Here is a 27,914-nt window from a genome sequence, read left to right on the forward strand (position 1 = left end):
ACAGCTTGAGGGAAATGTTGACGCCTAAATACTTGATATTTCCAGTGGGGGGGGGAGGGGGGGGGGGGGAGTAGGCGATTCCTGTGTTGCAGCATTCCAATCATCTCCTTCTAAGGCTAAAATTATAGATTTTGTCCAATTTATCCAGTAGTCAAATATTTTTGAGAATGTTTTGATGAGTTTAATGGCTTCTTGTAGGGAATTTTTAGGATCTTGTAGTATGACACCACATCATCTGTGTAAAGGCTGATCTTGTGGTGTGTGTTATGAGTTATAATTCCCTTGATATTTTCATTTTGTCTGATTGCTGCAGCAAGAGGTTCTATGAAAAAAGTGAATAGAGAGGGAGAGAGTGGACATCCTTGCCTATTCCCCCTGTGTAGTGTGAAGCTCTGTGATGTTATTTCATTCGTGGTGACTGTAGCCATGGGTGAGGTGTAAAGTATTTTTATCCAGTGAATAAATGATTCTCCGAAACCAAATTTTTGTAATGTTGCAAATAGAAATGTCCAGTTAACTCTATCGAAGGCTTTCTCTGCATCCAGTGAGGTAATTATTGCTTTTAAACTGTGTTGATTGATGACATTAATTAAATTAAATAGTCTGCACATATTGTTTGATGAATGTCGTCCTTTGATGAATCCAGTTTGGTCGTGATGAATTATGATTTGGGTGACTGTTTCAATTCTGGTGGCTAAAGCTTTGCTAATTATGTTGATGTCAGTATTGATAAGTGATAGGGGACGATAGCTGGAGGGCAGGGTTGGGTCTTTGCCAGGCTTAAGCAATACTGAGATCAACGCAGTGTTCATATGCGGGGGAATTTTGGAGTTATGTTTTATTTCAAGTGCCATTCTGATGAATAATAGACAAATTGTTAGCCAAAAATGTTTAAAGAATTCAGTGGGGAAGCCATCGGGTCCTGGAGCTTTATTGTTGGGCATCTGGGTCAGTGCTTTATGAAATTCAGTTTGTGTTAATGGTTCGTCCAGTGTTGTGCATGTGCATGTTCTTTGAATAGTTGTGGTAGATTAATTTTATTCAAGAAGGAATTGATGCCTGCTGAACTTAGGTCGATGTCTGAGTAAGCTTCTCAACATACATATAACTTTTCACATGTTGGATTTATGCTACAAATTCATACCGGGGTCAAAGCAGTGTAAATGATTTGGCAGACAATGCCCATTAGGAACACAAGCCCAGATCCAGATCAAATGAAGACTTGAAGCAGTAAACGATACCACTACCGGGATTTGAACCCTCAACCAAAGGACTGAGAGACAAACAGTTTACAACTGAGCTATTTGGGAAGGCATGCTCCAATGCATGTTTGGACACACAAAAATACTCAAGGCCCAGGAAATTTTGACACAGGCTAGATAATGAGGTAACTTTTCATTATACAGCCTTGGTACTTGGGTTACATATGTACTTTTTGTGCAATTTGATGCAAATTAGAAATGGGAGATTTGGCACTGGAAATTGGTGATTTATATTTGAAAGTTCCTGGTCATTCTGGTCATTGGAGTCAAATGGGAAAAGGAGCAACAACATTGGTAATTGACAATATTTGAAAAAAATCATATGCTTTTCAAAAACAAAACAAAAACCGGCTACAGTAAGCTCACTGATGCAGGAGCACGGTTTACCCTTCACCAGTTGTTCAGAAGGCCAAGCCTATGTCGGGATTCAAACTGGAGACCTCCGGCATGTCATGATGTGGGGTTAATCCCCAGCACCATGGAGCATCCTTGATTGGACCTACCGAATTCATGCACTCAAACTGTTGAATTGTCAAGGCTCCAAGCAACGTAAACATTTCTTAAGAAAAATATGAATAATAAAAAAGTCAAATTTATGATGCAAATTGATAAAAGTCCCTTATAGGAAACAGAAGAAAAAGGAATTTTGAATTTAGGTCAAGTAACTCCTGAGATACAGGCTAAAAGTCCTTGCTGTAACGCCACCTGTTGGCTGTTTGCTCCAAGGTTTTGTACACCCCTTCTTCATGATGTCATAAATGTCTGTACTAAATTTCATGTCGATTGGATGTTCACAATGGAAATTAGAAGTTTCTGGATTTTGATTGGTTGCTGGCAGCCACATTGATAAAGTTATCAAAGCAATATTTTGACAAAAGTTAGAAAAATGAGCCAATGTACCAAATTTGAATTTATTCTGAAAATTTGTCACTGAAAAAAAGCCATTTTTAGTTATAGCACCTCCTAGTGGTCTGTTTGTATGAAATTTGGGGATCCTCCACAGAATGTCGTATGTGTGACGTTTCGTGAAAATTAGACAATGCGTTGACGAGATACAAGACATCTACTGTACTTAGGCATTTTGATCAAAATTGATTGGCTCGTATATTGGAAACGGATTGACATGTCGAAAATTCTTTAACAACTTAAGATCTGTGAAGTCTGTAGATGATCCTGACTAAGTTTTGAGATGACTGGGCCAACGGTTTCTGACGAGACGTTGAAAATAGGTTTTTGAGAAAATTGAGAAAAGTCGCAAACTTTGACATTTTTAGAGCAGAAGACCATTGGAGCAAAGATGCACATGACTTGAGAGATTGACATGAAGAAAGAATTTTGACTTTAGGCCACACTGTTCTTGAGATATGAGCCAAAATGCAAACTTGATTATTTGCTGTAAAAAACATTTTTTTTTAAAGGGGGGAAAAAAAAAAAAATTAAAAAAAAAATAAACCCCAAAAAAAAAAGGGTTTTTAAAAGGGAGCTTTCCCTGTTTTGGGGGCCCAAAAATTTAAAAAAATAAAAATTTAAAACCCAAAAAAAAAACCGTTTTAATTTTTTTTCCCCCCTTTTTTTTTTTCCAAAAACCCGCCCCAATTTTTTTGAGGGCAAATCTAAAATTATGTTTTTTAAAAAAGTTTTCCACATTTTTGGGGGGATAAAAAAAAAAATGGGAAACCCCCTCCACTTTTTTTTAAAAGCCTTTCCCCTTTGGGAAAAATTTTTTAGCAGACCACACTAGGGGAAAATTTTTAAGGGGGTCTATTTGGGAGATTTTGGGGAAAAAAAAAATTTTTTTTAAAATGCAAACCCCCCTTTAGGGGTTTTAAAAAAAAGAGTAAAAGAACTTTAAAATTCAACTCTAAAAGCCACAGGAAAAACCCGTTTTTAAGGGGTTTCCCCAAAAAAGGGGGAAAAAGGGGAGCCCCCTTCTTTTTGGGCCCCCATCAGTTAATTTTTTGCACCCCTTTCATTTTAAAAAATTTTCCCCGTAGCCCCCAAAATTTAAAATTTAAATTTTTTTTGGGGTTTTGGCCCCCCGAAAAAAAACCCCTTACAATAACCCCGTCTGCTTGGGGATAAAATGCATTTTTTTGTTTTTTTTTGGGGAATTTTTTGGGAATTTTCGAGAAAAAAAGGTTTTTCTCTAAAAATTTTTTTTTCCCTTTAAAAAAAAAAGAAATTTTTTTTTTTTTTTTTCACTGATTTTTTTGGGGGTAAAAATTAAAAAAGCCCCCCCCAAATTTTTTTCCCCCTTTTTTTTGGGGGTTTTTGTTTTTTTTTCCCCCAAAAGGGGGGAAAAAATTTTTTTAAAATTTTTTTTTTCCCCCTAAAAGGGGCCCGGACCTAAAAGGGGAAAAAACCTTTTTTTTTTTTTTTCCTCATTCTTTTTCCAAAATTTTTTTTTGGGGCACCAGTTTTTTTAAAATTTTGACAAAAACGGCCCCCAACCCAAAAGGGAAAATTTTAAAAACCCCTTTTTTTGCCCCACCCGGGGGCCCCCCCACAGACAAAACCATAACTGGTACATCTGCATAGGTATGGAATTTTCCACCAGGGGTTTTTTCCCCAAAAAATTTTTTTTTCCTAAGGGGACATATACAGAGGGGAAGAGTAGGGCCTAAGTACCCCACCCCCCCGTGGAACTCCACAAAAAAATTCTCCCCCCTTTCTAAAAACCCCCAAAGGCCCCAACTTAGACAGACAAAAAAAAATGCTCCCCTGTCAAATATGGTTTAAAAAAATTTTTTTAAACACATTTTTTTAAAAAGCCCCCAAACCCCAACCCCTTAAAAAGGGGGGGTCCCTTAGTTTTTCCAAAGGCCCCCCCCAGGGTCCCCCAAAAGCACCCCCTCAAGTCTAAAAAAAATAAGAACTTAATATTACCCCCAAACAAAAAACTCTGCCCCTTGGGGGAAAAAGAACAAAACCTTTTACCCAACGTAGCCCCCCCGTGCTATTTTTTGGGGGGAAAAAACCCGGGCCCCCAAAAAAAATTGGCCCCCTTTTTTGGACCTGCCCAAATCCGGGGCCCCCTTTTAAAAAACCCCCCCCCAGCCCAAAAGTTTTTTTGGTTGATGTCCCCCGCCCCAAAAACCCTTTTTTAGGTCAAAAAACGTTTTTACCATTTTTTTTTATCATTTTTTGGGAGCAAAAAAAAAAAACAGTGTGAAAAATACACTCTTTTTCTTACTATTATTATCTTTTTTTCCCCCAAAAAAAACATTTTCATAAAAAAATTTTTCCCAGAAAAAAAACTTTTTTTCCCCATAAAAAAATCCCCCCCCAAAATTCCCCCCCTTTTTTTTCCCCCCTTTTCAAAGAAAAGGGGCCCCAAAAAACCCCCTTAAAAAAAAACCCCCCAAAATCTAGGCCTTTAAAAGTTTTTTGGGCATAAAAATTTTTTTTTTATAAAAAAAGGGGGTGGGGGGGTGAATGAATAAATTACATAAATGGCAAATATGTTGCCCTTTTTTAAAAAAAAATTTTTTAAAACTTACAAAACTATCCAAAACATATTTTTTTCCCAATTAATGAAAATGTTGTCCCGGGGCCCCCTTTCAAAAAGTTTAGAAAAAATTTTGTAAAAATTTTTTTTTTTACAATGTAAAAAAAAAATTTGGGGGAAATTTAAAAAAAAAAAATTTTATTCCAAAAAAGCCCCCCAAAACCCCGGGGGGGAAAAACAATTGTTCAAACATGGGGGTTTTTCCCCCTTTTTTTTTCCCCCCGATTTCGGTGAAAAAAAGTTTAAAAAACTAAATTTTTTTTGTGATTGGCTTTTTTCCCCCCTTTCATGTAACCAAATTTTTTAAAAAAACAAAAATTCCCCCCCATAAATAAACCCCCCCCTAACGGGGCCCCATGTTTTTTATTTTTTCAACAACACCAAACAGGGTTTTTCGGGGCCCTTTTAAAATTTTTTTTAAAACCCCTGGCTTTTCGGGGTTTTTTCAAAAAAATAGGGGGGGGCACATAAAAAACCTTTAAAATTTTTCAAAAAATTTTTTTAAAAAAAGGTAATGAAAGGGGAAATACATCAACTTTTTTATGTATAAAAAGGGGCCCCCCGTAAAATTCAATGGTTTGAGTGTGGGGGGGGTTTTTAAAAAAAATTTGGGGTTTTTTTTTTTTGGAAAAGGAAAATAAAAACCCAAAAAAATAACCAAACAAATTTTTTAAGGGGGGAAACCCCAACTGGAGAAGGGGCCACACTGGGAACTGGCACCCCGCCTTTTTTTTTTGGGGCCCCAAACCCCCCCCAGACCGGGGGTACCCCCCTCACTCTAAAATTAAAACCCCCCCCAAAACCCCAGAATGAAAATTTTTGGAAACAGAAGTGAACAGAAAACACCCCAAAAAAGGGTTTCCCCGGGCCCCTTTTACACCCCCCCCCCATAAGAGGGGAAATTTTTTTCCCGAAATCCAAAAAAACAAAAAACCCAATTAAAAATAAATAGAAATTCCCCCAAAAAATTTTAAAAACCCCCCCTTTTTCCGCTGCCCAAAACCCCCCTTTGGGTCCCACTCTCCCTCCCCCTTCAGCAACCCGGGGTTGGGCCCTTTTTCCCAGGAAGAAAATTTAAAAAAAAATAAAAGGAGGGGGAAAAAAAAGGAAAACAAAAAAAAAAAAACATTTTTTACTATGGGGAAAGGAAAACCCCGAAAAACGGGGGGTTCCCCGGGGAGGGGGTTTTTTTTTTTGACCCCCTTTATTTTCGAAAAACCCCCCGGCAATAACATTCCCCGGAACAGTGCCCCAAAGGTTAGCCGTTGTTTTTTGGGCCCCACTGTAGAAAAGGTTTCAAAATTTAGGGGTTTGGTCTGTATAACCCAAAATGGGCACCCCCTTTGAACCCACATAAACATCAAAATGGGGCCTTTTCCTTTTTTTCAACCAGGAAATATTTTAACTAATCAGTTGAAACTTGCGAGAAAAGCTGAGGGGAAATGATAAATTTCCCTGTATCTACTTGGAAAAGGAGGAAAGCACCACACCCACGTTCCCCTGGCGTCCCCCCTGCGGGTGTGAAAGGCTTGATGAAGCTGAGAGCAGCTAACCCCGGCTTTTAAAACCACAGAATTGATTTTGACACCCCTCAAAGGCCGATTGACAGCTAGGGGACCAAAAAAACTGAGTTTTTTCCTTTAAGCGGGTTTCTGTGAGCCGGGACCAAACAGGGGGGAGAAATTGGGCAAAAATTTACGATGGGGTAGCCCCACAAGGCCAAGGAAAACGCATCAACCCCCTTCCCCGTGGTGGGAAAGGAGGGTATGCGGATGGCCCAAAAATTTTACCCCTGAAACCCGGTCGCACCTGACCTCGCCCCCCTACTTTTACCAAGGAAAATAAAAACAGCCCCGCTTTGGCAAACTCCCCCCACTTAGCCAATTAACTGTGGGCCGCCCCCCGAAACCTGTCAAATAGCGCACGGATTTCGTTTGGGTGTGAGTCCCACGAGTCACTGTGGGCCACTGCATCGTCCAAATAACACCGCGCAACCCTCCGAGACCAGAAATGACCACGGTTCATGAGGCGCTGAAAGGTCGCTGGCACATTTCGCAAGCCAAAACACATAACTGTATATGAATACAGACCAGAGGGGGTGATGAAGGACGATATTTCTTGCGCTCTTGCCGTCAAGGGCACCTGCCAGTAACCTTTTAGCAGATCGAATTTGCTAACAAACTTAGCGGAGCCAACTTGGTCTATACAGTCCTCCATTCGAGGAAGAGGGTACGAGTCAGGTTTGGTGACATTGTTAACCTTTCGGAGGTCAGTACAAAATCTATGTTTTATCCACTTTATCCACCAACAAACACGGTGAGGCCCAGCTGGACGACGAGGGAACTGCAATATTGTTATCCAACATATACTTTCTCAGAGTCTAACGTTTTACGTCTCTCTGATGAAACACGATAAAAACGCTGCCTGATTGGTTGAGCGTCTCCAACATCTATATTGTGCTCATTTATGTATGTGGCTATGTAGCCAGGGACTGAATCTTTGAACTGTTCAAGGACAATAAGATCAGCCAGGTCCTCAAATGTTTCCACCTCCAAAGCAGCGCACCACAGATTAAAATGAGTAGCCAGGTCCCTAGCAAACTCACCATGCGTCTGCTTTTCTACCTTTCTCCACGACCTGAACTGCTGTCGGTAAGCCTCTGGTACCAGTTCATACGCCCTTAACACAGCAGACTTCACCTTCACATAGCTACAACTATCAGCTGAACTGAGAGCAGCATATGCCTCCTGTGCCTTACCCGTCAAGACGCACTGCAGTAACAAAGTGCGATCAGCGTCAGGCCACCCCCTTGAGTCCGCAACACGCTCAAACAGAGAGAAGGAAGTGTCTGGATCTTGTTCACTGAACTGCGGCAGAAGACGCAAGTTACGAACATCAAACAGGTGTGGAGAAGCACCAGGAGAAGCAGCACAATCCCCGTTAGATCCCCGCCATTTTTCTGTGCCTAATTAAATCCCAGTTTGAAATGCTGTAACTCCAGTTTGGCTTTCTCCAGTTCTAACTCGGCGTGACGCTTTGATTTGTCACGTTCCAGCTGTAACAAGAGCAACTCTTTCTGCTGTTCAAAAGTGAAGTTACCACCTACGGATGACTGGAGAAGCTGACCAGGGCTCTTATCTAACTTTCCTGACAAGACCCCCATGTCCCATAAATTGGATTTCAACATAGCCTTAAGGTTTTCTTTACTAAGCCTTTTATCCCCAATATCAAGCGGTAATGTTCCGCAATCTTAAGCAATTGTTCCTTGGTGCATTGCCCCCAACGATTCTCTGAGGGACAACGGATAAACTCCTCCAGCATTTGCCATGCTGGACCACTCTGCAAATTAACACAAGGACAGAAGAAAACGGAAAAGTGCGCAAAAAAAAAGTATCAGAAAAATCCCCCACTAACTGCCTAACCATGAAACTAACTAATCTCTCCCTAGTCTTCATGTGGCTATCGGTGACGGGTTTTCTTTATGCCACCTAAAGCCCGATGGGGTGAGGGAGCGAACTGGCAATCAGCAACTCTCTCAACACCAAGGAAGTGCCCCGAGACAACTGCTACTAATCACTTTCACCACAAACACTACAGTTTTTAATCCGACGTACCCCAAAGGAGACACGCCGCTATTCCTAACAGGGAAAGAATTCTGAAACTTAATTGCACACAGGTGGCAGCCCCTACATACCTTGGTCAATTTTGCATATAACACAATACTCCTAGCAACAGGCTCTCCCCACTACACACACGGCGCACAAACAATAATCCAATTTAGGACATACAGACCTTAACAAAATCAGTGTCCCCCAAACAAATAGCGCAACAAATGAAAAGCCAATATACTTACCAGCCTACGCTTCCAATAGGCTGAAAGTGACCAAACAGCACTATCAATTAAACCAATACAACAAATTAACAAATTACAAAGAAATGCTTACCCAAATTTAGAAATGAATTTAAAGGACGAGCCCCCATGTTGTTACAACCCCTGGCTCTCAGGTTGGGGGACACATGAAACCATTAAATAATCAAATAATTTATTAACAAAGGTCAAGAAAAGAACTACATCAACTATGTTTTTAAAATGAGCCGTCAGTAGAATCAATGGTGTAAGTGAGTGTGGGTGTGTAGAATATGTTGTGTGTGTTGCAAGGAGTGAACCCAAACAATAAACAAACTAATTAAGTGTGCAGCAGACTGGAGAGAGACCACACTGGGCACTGGCAGCAGCCTTTATGCTGGAGGCCACGCCCAGATCCAGGTGTACGCCCTCAGCTCTGATGAGCCGCCTCCCAACCTAGAATGACAATGTAGAACAGAAGTGAACAGAAACAACCCAAAAGGGGGCGGGTCGTCACATGCTATTTAAAAAAAACAAATGGTGCTTTTCTAGGAAATCTAGTGTATGTGGACACGGATGATGTGTTTGCTGTGTGTTCTGCTCTGCTCCTCTGCAGGGTTACCTCTCACAGTGTGGTGCAGGTGAATTCATCCCACCTCCTGGTGATCAGCATGGCCTTGTACAGTGACTCATCTTACGCATACAACTACACTGGCCCTGTGGAGCTCCCTTCTGCAGAGCAGCTGTACATCCAGGTGACCCTGCACTGTGAGAACAGCCTGGCCTACAACATGAGCCTACAGCTGGAGTCCTGCTGGGCCACACAGACTGCAGACCCACAAGAGGAGAAGAAGGCTTTTTTCCTGAAAGGGGGGGTGAGTTCTCTCATATTGAGGGGAGGGAGGGGGTGTGGGGGTGGGGGTTGAGTTCTGTGTTCCTGAGTGGGGTGGGGATTATTTATCTGTTCCTCAGGGTGGTGAGTTCTCTGCTCCCTTGAGGGTGAGTCCTCTGTTCCTCAGGGTGATGAGTTATCTGCTCCTGAGGGGGTGAGTCCTCTGTTCTTCAGGGTGGTGAGTTCTCTACTTCTGAGGGGAGGGGGGTTAGTGCTCTGTTCCTCAGGGTGATGAGTTCTCTGCTCCTGAGGGGGGGGTGAGGCGGTGTGTTCTCTCTCTTTTCCTTTACGTTTTGTCTGTGATTTGATTGTTAGCTTGATGCTGCCTCATTGTTATCATAATACATTAATTTCCAGTGCCTCAAGCTCTGCTGACATGTACATGTGTAGTATTTGTCTCATTAACATGTACTTTTAAAACAGTGTATGAATAAGTTTTTATTGTACATGTGTGATAACAGTAGATGCCTTGTAAAAAGGCTTTATTTTGGAGGCCCAAGAGTGCATCAGTGGTAGGTTGCATTTGATGCCCAGGCTGCCAGTTGAATAGGCCTATTACAGATAACATTCAGATTGCACTCTTTATACCAAAAACATGAACCTGGGTAATTTAATGGCTTTTTTTAATGTCATTTTTATTCTTCATATTATATTTTGGTAGCAATTTCTGGTTTTATTATTTCTCTTTCTGTGTTTGGGGAAATTTTGCCTTTTAATAAACTTTTCACAGTGGTAGATCGCTTATTAGGGTGACGGTAGATGGCTTATTATCCAACTTGCTCGTTGGGAGCAATTAGGGGTTAGGTGTCCGGCTCAGGGACACTTCAACACGCCCAGGGTGGGAGATTGAACCGGCAACCTCCGACTGCCAGACAAACGCTCTTACCTACTGAGCTATGTCGCCCCATAAAAAAACACTAAAAAATCAAAGTGTTAAGCAATCCTGTCCTGTTTGACCTAGAGGCTATTTGGGTCCGCACAGTATTCCATATTGAAGGTTTGGTAATTGTTCTTTGAAGCTATATTGTCATTAGAGTATGTGCGTTGTGCTCCTAATAAATTTCAATGAGTGTGATGGGGGATTTTGTTCTAAAGGGGGTGGAGGTAAATGACAGTAATACAGGACGCTTGGATGTGTGTGAAAGGCTTTAATTAGGCACACAGCCCATTATCCTTTCAGCTGCCCAAACGACAGAACCTTCCGCTGGTACCTCCAGAGCAGTTCCCCTCAAAGGAAGAGGTTCTCCGTTCAGATGTTCACCATGTCTGACCACTCCCACATCTACCTTCACTGCCTGAGCAGAATATGCAGCCAAGATGAGAACTGCACAACGGTAACTCCCCACCACTGCAAACTGTACACAATGGTAACTCCCCACCACTGCAATCTGTACACAATGGTAACTCCCCGCCACTGCAATCTGTACACAATGGTAACTCCCCACCACTGCAAACTGTACACAATGGTAACTCCTCACCACTGCAAACTGTACACAATGGTAACTCCTCACCACTGTAATCTGCACACAGTGGTAACTCCCTGCTGCCACAAACTGCACCTTGGTAAATTCCCGAGAAGCCATGCTGTGCTTTGAGTAAGAGGGACCCAGCCGCCTCCTCCTCAGGCTGGGCTTTGAGTAAGAGGGACCCAGCCGCCTCCTCCTCAGGCTGGGCTTTGAGTAAGAGGGACCCAGCCGCCTCCTCCTCAGGCTGGGCTTTGAGTAAGAGGGACCCAGCCGCCTCCTCCTCAGGCTGGGCTTTGAGTAAGAGGGACCCAGCCGCCTCATCCTCAGGCTGGGCTTTGAGTAAGAGGGACCCAGCCGCCTCATCCTCAGGCTGGGCTTTGAGTAAGAGGGCTGATAACGATGGGTGTGTTTGAGACAGGTCAGCCAGCAGCCTGGCCTGAGAGCTTCCTGCGTTCACTGCCAGGGATGTGACAGGCCTCATCTGAGCCCCAATCTGTCAGGACACACCCCTTTACTAAAATTTGGGTTTAGCTTACTGCTATTGTGAGAATTTACCATGCATGTGTTTACATTTCAAAAGAATATGTCTTCGATGTTATCGCTACTTTGTCCAATGACACGATATTAATAAAACCTTGGGTTTGCACTTGTTGTTGCTTTGGATAAAAGCGTCTGCCAAATAAATGTAATGTTACTATCATTGATAAACAGTCAATACATGAATGGATAGACCTCAATTTAAAAAGACCATATAATACATGTTCACACTAAAACCATCATCATTGGATAAGCCAACCGTTTTGAGTGTGAATGTGGTGACCGAATAACAGGTATTTTTCGGTCATTCTTCCCACTTCAATATTTATTTTTATCTAGATATTTATATTGCTCACTGTTTTTCTGATGCACGCAATTCAGTCCTTTCACTATCTAGTTTTCTCAGTGAGTTCTCATAGGCTCTTTTCTGAAGAGTGGGAACAAACCCACCTCACACTAGTTCCTCCACTTCTACTTTCTGCGTGTTGCATAATTTAAATATTAAATCTTCCGTTAGCACAAGGTTTACAGATCTTGAATGTTAGAGAATGTGGAGAATATTTCAGCAATCATCCTACACGTTTGTTCGCATGTTGGTTAAACATTCCCCCTGTATGTATCTCTACAGAACTGCTCTCCCAGGCTAAACCAAAAGGTAGAAGAGATCTACCGGACAAACTCACAGCTATTCTTTCAGCAGGACCCATCTCTGCAGCAAAGAGGAAACTGACAAACTGTGAGTGGAATGCTATTGACAAATGGAGTATACTGCTGTGTGTGTGTGTGTGTGTGAGAGAGAGAGAGAGAGAGAGAGAGAGAGACAGAGTGTGAGTGTGTGTGTGAGAGACAGTGTGAGTGTTAGTGTGTGTGTGTGAGTATGTGTGTGTGTGTGTGCATGTGTGTGTGAGTGTGTGTGCATGTTTGTGAGAATGTGTGTGTGTGTGTGAGAGAGAGTGTGTGAGTGAGTGTTTGTGTGCTCGTGTATGTGTGTGAGTGTTTGTGTGTGTGTGTGTGAGAATGTATGTGTGTGTGTGAGAGTGAGTGTTTGTGTGCGTGAGTGTACGTGTGTGTGCGTCAGTGTGTGAGTTAATGCATGATTGTGTGAGTTAATGAGTGACTGTGAGCATGTGTGTGTGAGTGAGTGAGGTAGTGAGTGACTGTGACTGAGTGCATACATGTGTGCATATTGTAGTTTAATAATAGTTTATTATTATTGTTTCTGCTACAAAAGCAGAAGTAGTGGTTCTAGTAAAAGCGGTAATATTTACAATTCACAATTTGGTTACTTGGAATATGTTTTCAACTAGTGTCACGTGGCTAGTTACAGCTATGGTTCAATCAGATGTCACTGATGGGCTGCATGCCTCAACTTGCATACAAAAAGAGAAGGGTTTGTTCTGTTTATTTAAAATAGAATAAGTAGTTAAGGGATAGTTTGAATAGGTGGGCTTTCAGATATTTGCATTAAACAGCCAAATAATGAATGACTGAATGAATCATTGCATTTATATAGCACTTTTCCACAGGGGCACAGCCTGGGATTTTCGGCCCCGTGAAAAGATCATTTTGGGCGGGGTGGGGGGGGGGTCTGGTAGATTCTGGGTTGTGATTGATTGTTGTTTAGATTGTTCTAGACTGAATTAGAATGTGTTGTGTGACTGATTTGTTTTTTAGACTGTTCTAGACTGAATTAGAATGTTTTGTGATTTATTAAGGTTCTGCTAGACTGAATTAGAATATATTGTGTGATTGTAGCAGGATGAATTAGAATGTGTTGTGTGATTGTAGTAGAATGAATCAGAATGCATTGTGTGATTGTAGTAGAATGGATCAGAATGTGATGTGTGATTGTAGTACAATGAATTAGAATGTGTTGTGTGATTGTAGTAGAATAAATCAGAATGTGTTACCTGATTGTAGTAGAACAAATTAGAATGTGTTGTGTGTTTGTAGTAGAATGGATTAGAATCTGTTGTGTGATTGTAGTAGAATGATTAGAATGTGTTGTGTGATTGGTGCTTTGACTGATTTGAGGGCCTGGTAGAGAAGATATAATGCTTGTGGACGTGAGGGGTTGATGGCTTTTTGTTCTAGAAGTGGATTGATGGTTTTGCGGTAGCACAGTTTCACCCTTGCACTCCCAGATCATCATAATGTGGCCTGCATGTTTGCCCCTCTCTGTTCTCAACAGCACGGTGTGCGTGCCTAGCTCTAACACAGTGCAACCCATGATGGTCTACATTAAATGTGTATACCTGCACTGTTGTCCTCTCTCTGTGTAACTGTGTACAAACAGCACTGTGTCACACTGCAATCTAGAGTAAGGAGGGCACTGTTTGTTCTCCCTCTAACTTTATCGCTGTTGTGTTCAGCTCTTCTACTGTGTAACTTGTGATACGCACCATGTACAAACCTGCAATTGCGTGATCTTTTTTGTCTAAACTGTCTCTGGTTTTACAGAAGATATTGTAGCCAATTAAGTGAACGTGCGGATGGTACATCATAATGCAGTGTATACATTCGGTGAAAGCTGGGTAGATGTGGTGCAAAAGCATAGTAAGTAATAGACAAATATTAGTGAGAAAAAAAGCACAGTTCAGAAACTTGCTTCCAGTGGGGCTTGAACCAGGGACCCTGCGATCCATAGACCATGACATTGACCACTCAGCCACAAAGGAACTAGCTGTTGAGATAGGAAATGTTTTAGAGTAAAAAGATATGTCTATTTTGCATGTGTATGTGAGATTTTGATTGGATCGTGTAGGTGAAGGATTGGCTGGTGTTGGTAAAATGTCCAATGGGGAGACATTTTGTTTGTAGGCTAGGCGGCAGGAAGGAGAAAACGCAAAATCCCCTTAGTTTGGGGCTTTATTGTGTGGACGTGTGAAGTTGTTTATGAATTCTGTCTGTTGAAATGGGGTCAGAATGTACAGAAATTAATGGTTTTAAGGGCTGAGTGTCTATGGCTGTTGTGGTTATATTTGTGGGGAACCCTGAAAAGTGCCAAACTCTCAGTGGTGTATAGGTATGGGGCATACCGCCCCACCAAGGTGTAACTTGGCGGGATGGCATACCTGCCATCCCAATGAAGAAAGAAAATAAAAATGTAGCTAGTTATAGGTTATTTCTAGGACATTTTATTTTCTTACAGTGTGAGCAAGGTTATTTGATTAGCTATAAATGACAGAAAAGGAGGTTCAATCCAGATGACTAGTTACAAAGGATCATTCAGTATAAAGGCATAAAAACTGCTGAATGAATATATTAAACTCATATAAAACAAGCTATTTATAATGCCAGAGAAAAAACACTTAAAGGTTAAAAATATATTTAACTTGTTGCGCCTGATATAAATTAAGAACAGTTCCTCAGATTAGGTCGTCTACCGTAATTTAAACCGGTGAACGTTAGTTTGAAGCTGACTTAAGGTAATAACACTGTAAAAATTAATATTTCTTTACATTTGGTAACGTTACCATACTTATCCATAGCTTGTCGTAACTTTTTCCCAGTTATGATTCAGTTAAATTTGCGGTTATTTTTACCTACCGACGCAGGAAAATAAAACGGCGATTTACCTCATTCAATATTTGCGCGTCTCTCAGCCCGAGAGACTCGAGCAAGCGATTGGTCTTGGTAGACATACGCACTCTGATTGGCTATCCCCTTCAATTCATTGGTAGATTCTTGGTAGTGAACGGGGATTTGATTGGATCTCACTACCAACAATTACAGAGACTCACGGCTTTCTCTGGGTGCCTTTAGAACTGACCTATTTTTGGCCGGACGGCAACAGCGGGGCCAGCCCTACAAACACGAATGTCTGTGACTGACTGAGTGAGTGATAAAGTTACACTGCGCATGTCTATGATGTCAGCCGCTTCGGTCCGCTATGTTTTAACCTGCTCTTGTTATACGGTCTATCGGTGGCACCTATTTGAGTTACGTGTAATCTAATTGAGCTCATTTTTTCTTGAAAATGTACACTCAATTTAGCTTTTTTCTGAAGTTATTATTACTACTACTAATAATAGTAATAATAATAATCATAATTTGTTTTTAATGACATTTAACGTGATATACATTTGATGGTAGGCCTACCATAATGTGAAGGAATTCAAAACCCAACCTTTTATAAAACCTATTAAAGAAACCACCACTAGATGAAGCCACATGCTCAATAGTCACTGATTTCAGCATTCAGATTACGGCTAATGTTTCTCAGTTGACAGTTGCTTTTGCAATCAAATGTCTTCATCTGCATATGAATTGGTTCAAGTAGCTTAATAGCAATCTTATCTTACTGTAAAATATTGTCTCGCAGTTATGTCAAGTTATATATTTCTACTTTCAAAAATAAAACTGGAACTCACTCAGACACCAGAGAGCCATCAGGCACCAGCCACGCCTAATACCAGCTGATCTGGCTGCTCCAGCTGTCTGTGTCACACTGGGCTGCCTGTGTAGCATCCCTGCATATTGTATACTCCTGTGCTACTACTACTGTGACATTTGCAATGTTTCTAACTTTCTATTGTCTGCGTCTATGATGCCCTTTAACACAACACAGTGCTGCAATCCACATTTCTCTACAGGGACAATAAAGTCAAGTCAAGTTCAGTAGAGACAGCTTATATGAAATCCACTGTATTTTCCATGTGCAAGTAATTTCTGTCACAAAGGTCACATAAGTATTTATCTATAACCTTCATATGTATAGGAAAAACTAGTTTTAAGTGCATCAAGTTAAGGCCATTTCAGAAAGTGCCGTGCGATTTCTGAAAACATTTTAAGAACATTACACATACTCTCCACACTGGAGGACATCTTGTGCATGTAGAGGCATTGTTATGGGCTCTGTTGTGGAGTTTCATGACTTTCCTCCAGGATCAGCGTCTCACTTTGCAAGTCTGCTAGATGACTTGCTATATGTGAGAAGGAATCTGAATAAGATCATCTAGAAATTGTGTATATGAAAATAAGCTCCATATTATAATTGTGTGTGTTACAATGGTCATGTGCGGTCACTCTGCACAACAGAACTGAACAATGCCTTTAGCATCAGGTTTCTGGGCAGCTTATGATATGCCTGCTCGTAGGATAAAAAGTCAGATTATTAAAATATAAATAAAATCCAAAGGAAGCATAGATAAACCCTTCAGACGTGGCCTTAAAACCATTTGAGCATAGATTTTGTACATGAGATGTGATGCACAAGTCAGCATGTGCCTGTTTACTCTGTACATTCAGATCAACCAGCCTGAGTCTATGTTCAGAGCAGGAACGCTGTAATGTGTGTGTGCTTACACGCCGATATGAATCATCACTCCTAAGAGACAAGCAGGATGGCTGATGGTAACTGCTCCTGTTGTCTGCATCCATCGTTAGCCGAATCCTGAAACCGCTTACAGGGACCCCCTTGAAACCGATGTCAGATCAGGGAGTCGCAGACAAGCAAATTCATTACAAACTACAAATTTATTCAATCAATTACTCATTCAATTGTCTGGTCGGGACCACAAACCGGACATGTACAAATAATTTAAGAAACGGAACCCTATTTGTTCGCAGCGTCAGTGTGTGCACTGAGTCGAGGAAGGATTACTACTCTACAGGATTCCAAAGAAAAACTGCCACGTTATGGGGTAATAATGGGGGGAAACAATATTTACGACAACGTTATCACTGTCTTTGTCGCCTCCAATCATGAAAGTCAACCACCTAAGCTACTGCTGTAAGCAACCCAAACTCCAACTAACAGTTCTAGTATACAGTTTAACTTGTAGGCTACAGTTGAGGCCAAAAGTTTACATGCACCTCGGCTAAAGACATTCAAACTCAATTTTTCACAACTCCACACATTTCATGTTACCATGCATTTCCTGTGTTAAGTCAATTAGGGTATCTACTTTATTTCCATAAGAGGTCATTTCAAAATAATAGCTAAGAGACATTTATTTCAGCTTGTATGTCCTATATCAGATTTTCAGTAAGTCAAAAGTTTACATACACTTTGTTAGTATTTGGTGGCATTGCCTTTTAATTGCTTAACTTAATCAAACACTTGGGGTAAGCTTCCACAGGCTTCTCACAATACTTTGCCAGAATTTTTGCTCATTCCTCCTGACAGAACTGGTGTAACTCAGTCAGGTTTGTGGGCCTCCTTGCTCGGACACACTTTTTCAGTGCAGTCCACCATTTTGTTACAACTTTGGAGGTATGCTTAGTATCATTGTCCTGCTGGAAGACCAAGTTCTGACCAAGTTTTAACTTTCTAGCTGATGTCTTGAGGACTTGCTTCAGTATTTCTAGTTCATTCTGGATTTTTTATGCCGGCCTTGGAGTAGGGGCTTCTTCCTTGTACAGCAGCCTTTCAGGCCATGGCAATGTAGGATTCTCTTAATGGTGGATGTAGATACTTTGGTACCTGATGCTGCCAACTCCTTCACCAGTTCCTTTGTTGTTGTCTTGGGGTTCAGTTGAACCTTTCTGACCAAAGTTTGTTTAGTCCTGGGAATTTGAACTCTGCAGTGTCTGTGGTCTTTATATTTGTATACAATTGTTTGTACAGATGTTCGTGTTACCTTCAGTTGCTTGGAAATTGCTCCTAAGGAGGAACCAGACTTGTGGAGGTCCACAATTTTCTGGCAGAGTTGCTTGGATTTTCCCATCGTATCATGGGCAAAAAGGCAGTGGCTCTAGAAGTAGGCCCTTAAATACAGCCACATGTGCCAATTAACTCCCAGTTAATTATGACAAAAGTTACAGTAAAAAGTAATTGCATCAATTTCTGGAATCTTCCAGACTGTTTAAAGACACACTAAACTAGGTGTATGTAAACTTTTGACCCACTGGAATTCTGATATAGTGAATTAAAGCTGAAATAAATATGTCTCTAATCGATTGTTTTAAAATTACCTCTGATGTGAACAAAGCAGATGCCTTAATTAACTTGCCAAACTAAATGTATGGCAACATGAAATGTGCAGAGTTATGAAAGACTGAGTTTGAATATCTTTAGCCTAGGTGTATGTAAGCTTTTGGCCTCAACTGTATGTATGTGTATACATGTCTCTCTCCAGATTTCATTATGGTACATACATTTATATGCATTATTATTATTATTATTATTATTATTATCAGTTACTCATAGAAAACACAGTACATAATGAAATATCTCAACAAAAACGTTTTCAATGTACAAAAATGCCAAGATACTCACCCATACAAAGCACTGTCTATAAGCCTATAATTAAAACTTGCAAAATCTAGGCCTTTAAAAGTATTGACATCAATACTTTTGATATAAAAAAGGGGTGGGGCGGTGAATAAATAAATACATATAATAATGGAAAATATTTTGGCCTATTAAAACATTTTTTAATCTTACAAAACTATCCAGACATATGTTTGCCCAATTAATGTACTGTATGTATGTGGGTTGCATAAAGTTTAGCACAATAGTACCATTTATTTTACAATGTAAAAATCATATTTGTGAATAATAATAATAATAATAACAGCATCCAAAGCACTGGAGTCAGACAACTGTTCAAACATAGTGTCGCCATTTTCACAATTTCAAGTGTAACAACTGCATAGCTCAATTTCCGTGATTGGCGTTTCACTTTCATGTGACACATAAACTTTGAATGACAACGTTCTCAACATAGAATGAGACCATCTAACAGCTCATGATATTAGCTCTCCATCAACACCAAACATGACTTTACTGCATATTAGATTGGCTAAATAGTTTAGACAAAGACCGTGAAACAAAGTCCTGGTCCCAAAAACACTCAAGTGTGCCAGGAATCTACTAAGATAACAAGAACCTGCTGGAAAGAGACCTCGCCAATTTAAGGTGGAGCGGAATTTTCGAGTCGGGAGCTGCGAATCGAGAGCCAACTTCAGCGTCGTAATCACTGACGATCAAATGCCATTTTCAAATAAATTGTGTAAATTAACAGATTACACAAATACCACAACTTTTTTTTCGCGCATAATTTATGCACCGACATAGCCTACTATTCACTTCCAGGACCGACAACAAAAACAGATATGCCGTCTCAGAAACGTCAAAACCATCTTGATACATCTACGCCTTTGGATCATGCTTTTGATTGGATAATATACGTGACTCACCGAATCATTGACCAATAGAAACATGCTTTTGATCCGTCCATTTTGCTTTTGACACGTCCCGTCTCCAGATACTCCCGACTCGAGAAAGAGACTGTGGGTCAGATCTCACATTTCAGCCCTGAAATGCAAATAAAATAAAATAAAATGTCTTGTGGCGCATTTTGAATAAAATGAAGTGGAACTGGTAAGAGCAGGTATCGTGGAAAGTCAGCTCTCGTTAGTTTTTTTATATTTTATTTAAATACTTCACAAACAAACACATATGATGAGTATAGAAAGGGCAAATAACCTTAAAAATTGTCAACAACAAAAAAAAGAGAGAGAAAAGAAACAGTTGATTCGGGAAGGCACAAGAAAATGTACAGACAAAATACCAAAAATTACACATAAACTTATAAACAAAAGCACATGCTTGTTATTTCTTATTATTTTGTAATAAGAAATAAAAAAATTACTTACCTCACACTTTAGCATGTTACATAGGGCCATCATTCAGGATGTTAATGGGTCAGTGACTGGCAGGGAGACTGGTGGAGCATTAAATAGTTTATTTATTTATTTTTTATTTATTTAATTTTCTGTCTGTAGTAGGCTATTTGTCTTGAGATGGTTTGTTATAATCAAAAAGGCTTATTTCTGTGTTCAGCCTACAGATATTGGAGAACTCTAAGTCCCAACATCAATATAATTCACGAGTTGTTGAATAGGCCTGATATATGTACAGTAAGCACCATAATTCATTGGACAGTGACACATTTTTTGGTTTGAAAAGATACAATGAGGTTGAAGTGCAGACTGTCAGCTTTAATTAGAGGCTATTTTCATACATATCGGATGAACCGTTTAGAAATTATAGAACCTTTTGCACATAGTCCCCCCATTTTCAGGCATCAAAAAATACTGGACAGTTTAGCATAATGTAGAATAAAGTAATAATTTTTAATATTTGGTCGCATATCCTTTGCATGCATGACTGCTTGAAGTCTGCGATGCACAGACATCACCAGACGATGGGTATCTTCCCTGGTGATGCTCTGCCAGGCCCGTACTGCAGCCATCTTCAGTTCCTGTTTGTTCTTCAGTCTCCTCTTCAGCATGTAAAATGCATGTTCAGTTGGATTCAGATCCGGTGATTGACTCAGCCAGTCAAGGATTTTCCACTTTTAGCAGTATGTTTTGGTCATTGTCTTGCTGCATGATGAAGTGCTGTCCAATGAGTTTTGAGGCATTTGGTTTGATCTGAGCAGATAAAATATTTCTGTAGACTTCATAATTCATTGTTCTACTTCTGTCTGCAGTCACATCATCGATGAAGACAAGTGAGCCCGTTCCACTGGCAGCCATACAGGCCCAAGCCATAACACCCCCTCCGTCATGTTTCACAGATGAGGTGGTATGCTTTGGATCATGGGCATTTCCTTTTTTTCTCCACACTTTCCTCTTTCCATCACTCTGGTACATGTTAATCTTTGCCTCATTTGTCCACAAGACTTTGTTCCAGAACTCTTAGGGCTTTTTAGCAAACTGTAGTCTCGCCTTTCTGTTCTTCAGGCTTATCAGTGGTTTGCATCTAGTAGTGTACCCTCTGTAGTCCTGCTGGTGTAGTCTTCTACGTATGGTAGACTTTGACATATCTACACCTGCATCAAGGAGAGTGTTTTTGATCTGTTGGGCTGTTGTCAGGGGGGTTTTCTTCACCATAGAGAGTATTCTCCGGTCATCCACTACAATGGTCTTCCTCAGTTAGGGTCTTTGCTTCTGACCGGGTCTTTGCAATTGAATTCACCAGTTGTTTTTTTCTTGTTAATGATGAACCAAACTGTTGACTTGGGCATGCCCAGGGTTTTTGCAATGTTCCTGATTGATTAATTTTCATTTCTGAGCCTTATGACGGCCGGCTTATTTTGCATCGACACTGCTGTCTTCCTCATGTTGTCACACCCCAACAACAATCTCCAAAGGCAATTGCAAAGTCTAGAATCAAGACTAGACATCAACAGCTCTCTTCTGCATTCACTAACGACACAAATTAATACACCTGCCTAACGAAACACATCTGTGAAGCCAATTCAACAAATACTTGTAGTACCTTAAAATGGGGGGACCATGTACAAAAGGTTCTGTCATTTCTAAACGGTTCATTCGATATGGATGAAAATGCCCTCAAATTAAAGCTGACACTCTGCACTTCAACCTCATTGTCATTGTATCCTTTCAAACTCAAAAGTGCTAGAGTACAGAACCAAAATAACAAAAGATGTGTCACTGTCCAATGAATTATGGTGCTCACTGTATGTGCTAAAATTTGGCAAAGATCTACATGGATGAAATATTTGTTTATTCTGCATAACTTATTAAATACCGTGAATGATGCAGCTAATAAATTATACCTGCAGATTCCCATTCCTCCCCGCAGCCCTTTATCTTCAGCTTCTCTTACCTCAGTTCCACTCCACAACAGATGACTCCACCCATCGAACATTCAGTTGAGCAGGTAAACAGGTAAGTAAGGAAAGGTCCAAAACAGAAACGGAAGCTTAACGGCCATTTTAAAAATGGAGGAGAAAGAAATCCTAGGAAAGAAGGAATAAAATGAAATGTAAAAAACTGAGTAAACAGTCTGCTGTGGAGTGGAACTGAGGTCAGAGAAGCTGAAGGTAAAGGGCTGCGGGGAGGAATGGGAATCTGCAGGTATAATCGCATTAACCCGCGTAATTCAGAAAAACGGATAACTGGCAATAAAATAGCGAGTTTAATGCGTAGCCTAACAAGCTAAGAGCTCATACGGAATCTAAACATACATTTTAGACCAGAAAGTAATTTAAAAATAACCTTTAAAAGAAAGTTTACTTCAGTTTTTTTTTAATATTCCATGACCACTTCTACCATGTGAGGAGGTAGCCTAGTGAGACGGACGTCACAGGACTTGTCGCTTGTTGTTGACATTTTTACACTTACTGCACTATAAACCCTGATTTTGTTTTAAACAATTAAGGGGTTGTTACTTTTTTTCATGTTTTAGAGGGAATCATTCCCATTAGCCTACTAAAATTAAGTGGTTTGCAATATTGAGGAAAAATATACAGTGGAGTGATTATGTTAGGCAGAGATTACTCTAGGCCTATATGATATCATTTTACTCATAGTCGGACACCCTCCAGAACCCGGACACGCTTCTTTGCGGCGTTGGTCCCGTCCTTTTTATTGAAAATTTCGAAAAGACGTGGGGGTTGGAAGTAGCCTAGGTGTCCGGTATTTAGGGTAATTAAACTACCTTTGTGTGAAATTCCATGTCCATCCAAACATATATGAACATATTACGACGACTTTAATAAACATTACCCTGTTCGAGTGAATAAAATGGGGCAATTCGGCATTGGATGACGATCTCGCTACAGTTTACTGTCTACTCTCGCAGGCTTTGACTGGGGGTGTCCGTCTATCTTTGACTAGGCTAACCGACGAAGGTCTTCTAGTTTTCCCACTAGGAAAAAAATAAGGTTAGCTGACCTTACAATTCCTATACGTATGTGTTTGTGACAAGTTGTCTGTTGTTGTCTGTTGTCAGTTGCTGTGTTTCAAGCTGCTTATATATCGGGTGAACGGACAAGGAAGAACGCAGGCACCTATTACGCGAAAAAGCGTCCATCTACAGGTAAGCGGACGAAAAAGCTGCGTCCGAATCAATCGGCCAAAACCAGACGTTTTTGAAGCTCATTTCCTGGTCTTGTTGTTCCTGGTTGCTCACTAGCGCCACTACGGTTGGCTCCAGTATAGGTGTTTTCATATCCGGTTTCCATGTAAGTCTACGGTACAAATGCGGTCAAAATACAAAGTCAATAATTTTTTCTCATGAGAACAAATAGTCACAATATGTGTATTTTATTCGTCTTATGACTGTCCATGGGTCGATTTCATGATTTATTGTGTCATTTGGGCACTGTTATAATATTTGTTGTGGACCAATGAGGTACAGTTTGCGTCACTTCCTGATTACTGCGGAGGACTAAGCTACAGTAGGGGCTACAGTCTGTGGTCACTGGGGTGGGAGGTGGCGCCTCTTGGCCTGACATTGCGGCTCCGACCACGTAGCATTGCTTTGGAATAAATCTTATTTAATTTCGGTGAGGCAGGATAGCCTATATTGTTTGTAGTACCGTAACTTGGCGTCATTTTGATATCAATACTTTGAATGGCAGGCCTGGATTTTGGCAGTCTGAATGAATGAGTTATAGAATCATGTATGTCTTGTATGTGTGAGTAACTTGGCATTTTTGTACGTTGAAAACGTGTTTTTCATGAGATATCATTTCTTTTTGCAAAGCGTTTTATTATGAGAGTGAGAAATGCGAAGTGACCCTGTAAGAAGCGGTTGTGGATTATGGCTATCCTTGTGTGAATTTATACAGTCTGATGAGCGTGTACCGTTTGCTATATATGTAAAACAGTGGCTGTGACAAAGGGTGCGGTGGCGTAAGTGTAAACGCATCAGAAACACAGGTGAAATATGGCCAGTGTATGTACTCACGGATTTGACGGCCATCCAACGAGCCTTGATTGACAAAAGAATCAGCAAGCCCGTAGAATTAGAGCTCCCTAAGTCGCAACTTGTGTACCCTTCTGTCCTGCTCCGTTTTCTGTTATTTCGTGGAGATGCACTTTTAAGGTAAGGTTTATAAGGCATTTTGATAGGCTTATCTGGAATGAATGAATAGGTAGGAATCCTCTTCGCTGTTTTGCTAAGCTAGAACCGGAAAACTTGATAGTGGAGAATAGGAGCAGACACATAGGCCTATGTCCCAGCAGGCTTTGCATATGAGAAAATAAGAACAGTGTGACAGAAATTAGGAGATGTGATGAAATTGCGTAGTTGAAACAATATGTTTTTAGCAGAATGGGCATGTAGGTGAAGGTTGACATGATCATAGACTATAGTGCGCAAAGTGACCATGAGCGAGCTTAGGTTCCTTATCGAATGGTATATATAACAGTCGGTATAAAGTACTAATTATTAAAGTGGAGGGTTAAGTAATGTGTGAAATTCGTTACACTGATGTGCTTTTTTCATGTTCAGTATGAGTAGTTATAGTTATGAGTGAGTCATGATTTTAAATGTAATGTTTTAATGGGGAGTTGCAGAACGTACATACGTAGTAATTGTTTGTATGTGGCTAGATAGAGAACAGGGCGAGGTAACATGAATGCAGAAACGTGGGCGTTTGCCGATAAGGTTTTGTACAGTAGACAAGTGAAGAAATATAGTTAGTAGAAATGGCACAGTGGTGAACTGGTGTAACTTTTTAATAAAAGGAATACATTTGCCGTCATGCATATGGGTGGCCTTGAGTGAGTTTTGGTAAAGCAAATATAAGCGTAAGAAAACGTTAGTGTAAAAGAGGAAATTATCTGCCTGAAGGCGAGGCGGGATTCAATCCTTCAACTGGAGGTTTACCAGTCTGTGACTTTGCTAGTGCAGCACCATGACATAGCTATGCAATGCGTGAAATATCATTAGCAAACCTGTCCGTGGTTTTAAAGAAGAACACAGGCCAGTAAGCACAGAAGAGCTCCCGTTGAATCCATATGGCTTTGCAATATTGTAGCCGGTTAATAACTGAACATGCAGACGGTACGTCATAATGCAGTGTATAGCCTACGTTCGGTGAACGGCGGGTAGATATGGTGCAAAAGCAATAATTGAGAAGTAGTAGACAATTATTAGTGATTAAAATTATGAATTATAAAATGCAGGTTAAAGAAACATGTCCCTAGCTGGGATTGAACCTAAGACCCCATATTCCCAAGACTGTAACCTTACCCACTAGGCCACAGGCCGATTAGCTGTTTAAACTGCAAATGTTTCAGAGTAAAAATGCATGGGTGTTTTGCGTGTGTATGCGAGTTTTTGTTTGGGTCGTGTAGGTCAAGATTTGGCTGATGTCGGTAAAATGTCCAATGGGGAGACATGTTGTTAGTGGGATAGGCGGCAGGAAAAATAAGAATGAGAAGAAGAAGAAAGAGAAGAAGGAGAACACACAAAATCCCCTTAGTTTGGGGCTTTATTGTGTGGACATGTGAAGTTGTTTATGAAATCTGTCTGTTGAAATGGGGTCAGAATGTACAGAATTTAATGTTTTTAAGGACTGAGTGTCTGTGGCTGTTGTGGTTATTTCTGTGGGGAACCCTGAAAAGTGCCAAACTCTCGGTGCTGTATAGGTATGGGGCATGCCCCCGCCAAGGCGTAACTTGGCGGGATGGCATACCTGCCATCCCAATGTTCTGAAGATGGACTACTAAAAGCGCATCTTAATTACTTCGCCCCGTGCATTCTTACAGTGATGTTTCATGCAGGCTATATAAACGTGGACAACCTGGTGAAAAATATTACTTCATTACCAGGGTTGGATTTGAATTAAAAAAGGAATATAGGCTACCAGTCACAAAAGTGAAACGAAATGGTTGTCACATTGAGAATGGTTGCTCACGCTCATCCTCCTGTCCACTCATATTTATCGACATGAATCCCAATTAATTTGATTGTATGAAAATAATTCATTAAATTTAATGCAAGATAGGCATACCATGTTAGGCCTACAAATTTACTACTGTACATATCATCATTCATAAGTTTTAAACATGTGGAATTAAAAACAATCTAGCTAAAAACGTCTCCTATCCCTTTTTCTTGAAAGACAGACTTCTGTGTTATGATTAATATGCTGATTATGATCTGATTATAAGCCTATGCATATAATAGCTTAAGAACCACCGCACAACTCAGTCATGTTGATCGTTTGTTTTCGTGAACGGCTGAATTGTGCTTCACTTTAAATGTTGCTGCCGTAAGGAATTGTGGGGCGGCATTATCTCCTTTCCTTTCGTAAAGGACGGTCCAGTGTGCCCTATGCTAAAGGAGATAAGATAGGAAGCATTGAAGCACCTTTCCTTAGCATTTAGAGAATTCAAACAGCTCTTATCATGGCTGCCACTTAGATACTTCCGGGTTATTTCACTCAGTTAGGAACCTTCCTAAGCAAAAAAATTTTGTCCTATGTCTTTTCCTAACCACTTTTCCTTGACCTCGATGGAAAACGTCATGAGGTTAAGGAAAGATGTTAAGGAGAATTTTAAAAAAACTTAGGAAAAGACAACCGCGGTGCCCGTGTTTCTGCCCGCGTTTCTGTCTGTGAGTTCTGCCCTGCCTGAGTTCTGTTTCCTTGTGTTTTTTTTTTTTTGAAAATTCTGCTGTTTTTGTTTTTGAAAGTGCCCTGTCTGGCCTTGTTTTTGTTCCCTGTTTTCTGTTACCTGTATGAGAGTAAAGTCTTTGATTGTATTTTCCATTTTGGAGTTCCTGGTGTTTTTCCCACTCTGTGTTTGGGTCCTGGTCCCCCGGTACCTGACATATCTTAAATCCGGAGGAATTAACTGAATTTATGACTAAGTCAGAGCTAATGTGGAGATCTCTAATTTGAGTTATGATTAGTCATAATTGAAATGGCGATACAGTATCTGCAGTTCACGTTTTGGATAGTCAAAACTGAATTGTAGGTATCTTTTAATTGGAGGTCCCATACAACTGAATGGCGAAAACTTCATCTTACTGCAAATGTAATTCAGATATGAGAAGCTTCATATCTTGACTAGCAAAATGTAATTACACTGGAATATTAAAGCTTTTTGATGAGTGCAAAATCAGTTACATCTTAAATTAGCTCTTTGACTAGTCATAAATCAGTTACAGGTACCTGTAATGTGAATCTGGTCAGGCTATTAAATGTTTGTGGCACAATACCTTAATTAGCATTGGGGGGAACTGGCGCCCTCTAGTGTGACGATTGGATTCAGGTAGGGTTGTTATTTCCCAAAAATATATAAAAATATTTTGGACCCCTAAAGATTCTTATAAATAAAATAAAATCAAACTCAATCTACACCAATATTAAGAGAAACTCTTGTGGCCTTCCATGGCTTCCTGTTTCACTGGAGGATTAAACTGAGAACCTGCTTGTGAAACCCATTTTTCATCTTCGCCACAGAGAAAGACAAAGAACTGATGAACGAAATGAAAATGGATGCTAACCTTTGAAAATCAGGCAATGGATCAAAAAATAAACTGAAGATGCTAATTACTACTGTGAGGGCAATAATGAAGACGTTTAAAACTGCTGGAGGGCAGCATGGTGGTGTGTGTGGAGTTTGCATATTCTCATCCCATGTCTGCATGGGTTTCCTCCCACAGTCCAAAGACATGCAGGTT

General features: G+C 40.4%; 1 protein-coding gene and 2 long non-coding RNA genes across 3 annotated transcripts in view; 2 read left to right on the forward strand and 1 right to left on the reverse strand.

Moving 5' to 3' along the window:
- Positions 1 to 27,914, forward strand: part of LOC135245706 (NACHT, LRR and PYD domains-containing protein 5-like) — a 281,523-nt gene that overhangs the window by 150,002 nt on the left and 103,607 nt on the right. The window lies entirely within an intron of this gene.
- LOC135245746 (uncharacterized) lies at positions 9,234 to 11,621 on the forward strand. The gene is made up of 3 exons (XR_010327369.1): positions 9,234 to 9,492; positions 10,690 to 10,843; positions 11,394 to 11,621. It is a non-coding gene; the product is annotated as an uncharacterized LOC135245746 (long non-coding RNA).
- Positions 19,060 to 23,798, reverse strand: LOC135245758 (uncharacterized). Its single transcript, XR_010327381.1, has 3 exons — positions 22,098 to 23,798; positions 20,117 to 20,184; positions 19,060 to 19,775 (listed from the first exon to the last, which is right to left on the reverse strand). It is a non-coding gene; the product is annotated as an uncharacterized LOC135245758 (long non-coding RNA).

Source organism: Anguilla rostrata, chromosome 19, assembly GCF_018555375.3.
Source record: "Anguilla rostrata isolate EN2019 chromosome 19, ASM1855537v3, whole genome shotgun sequence".
In the NCBI taxonomy this organism is placed as follows: Eukaryota; Metazoa; Chordata; class Actinopteri; order Anguilliformes; family Anguillidae; genus Anguilla; species Anguilla rostrata.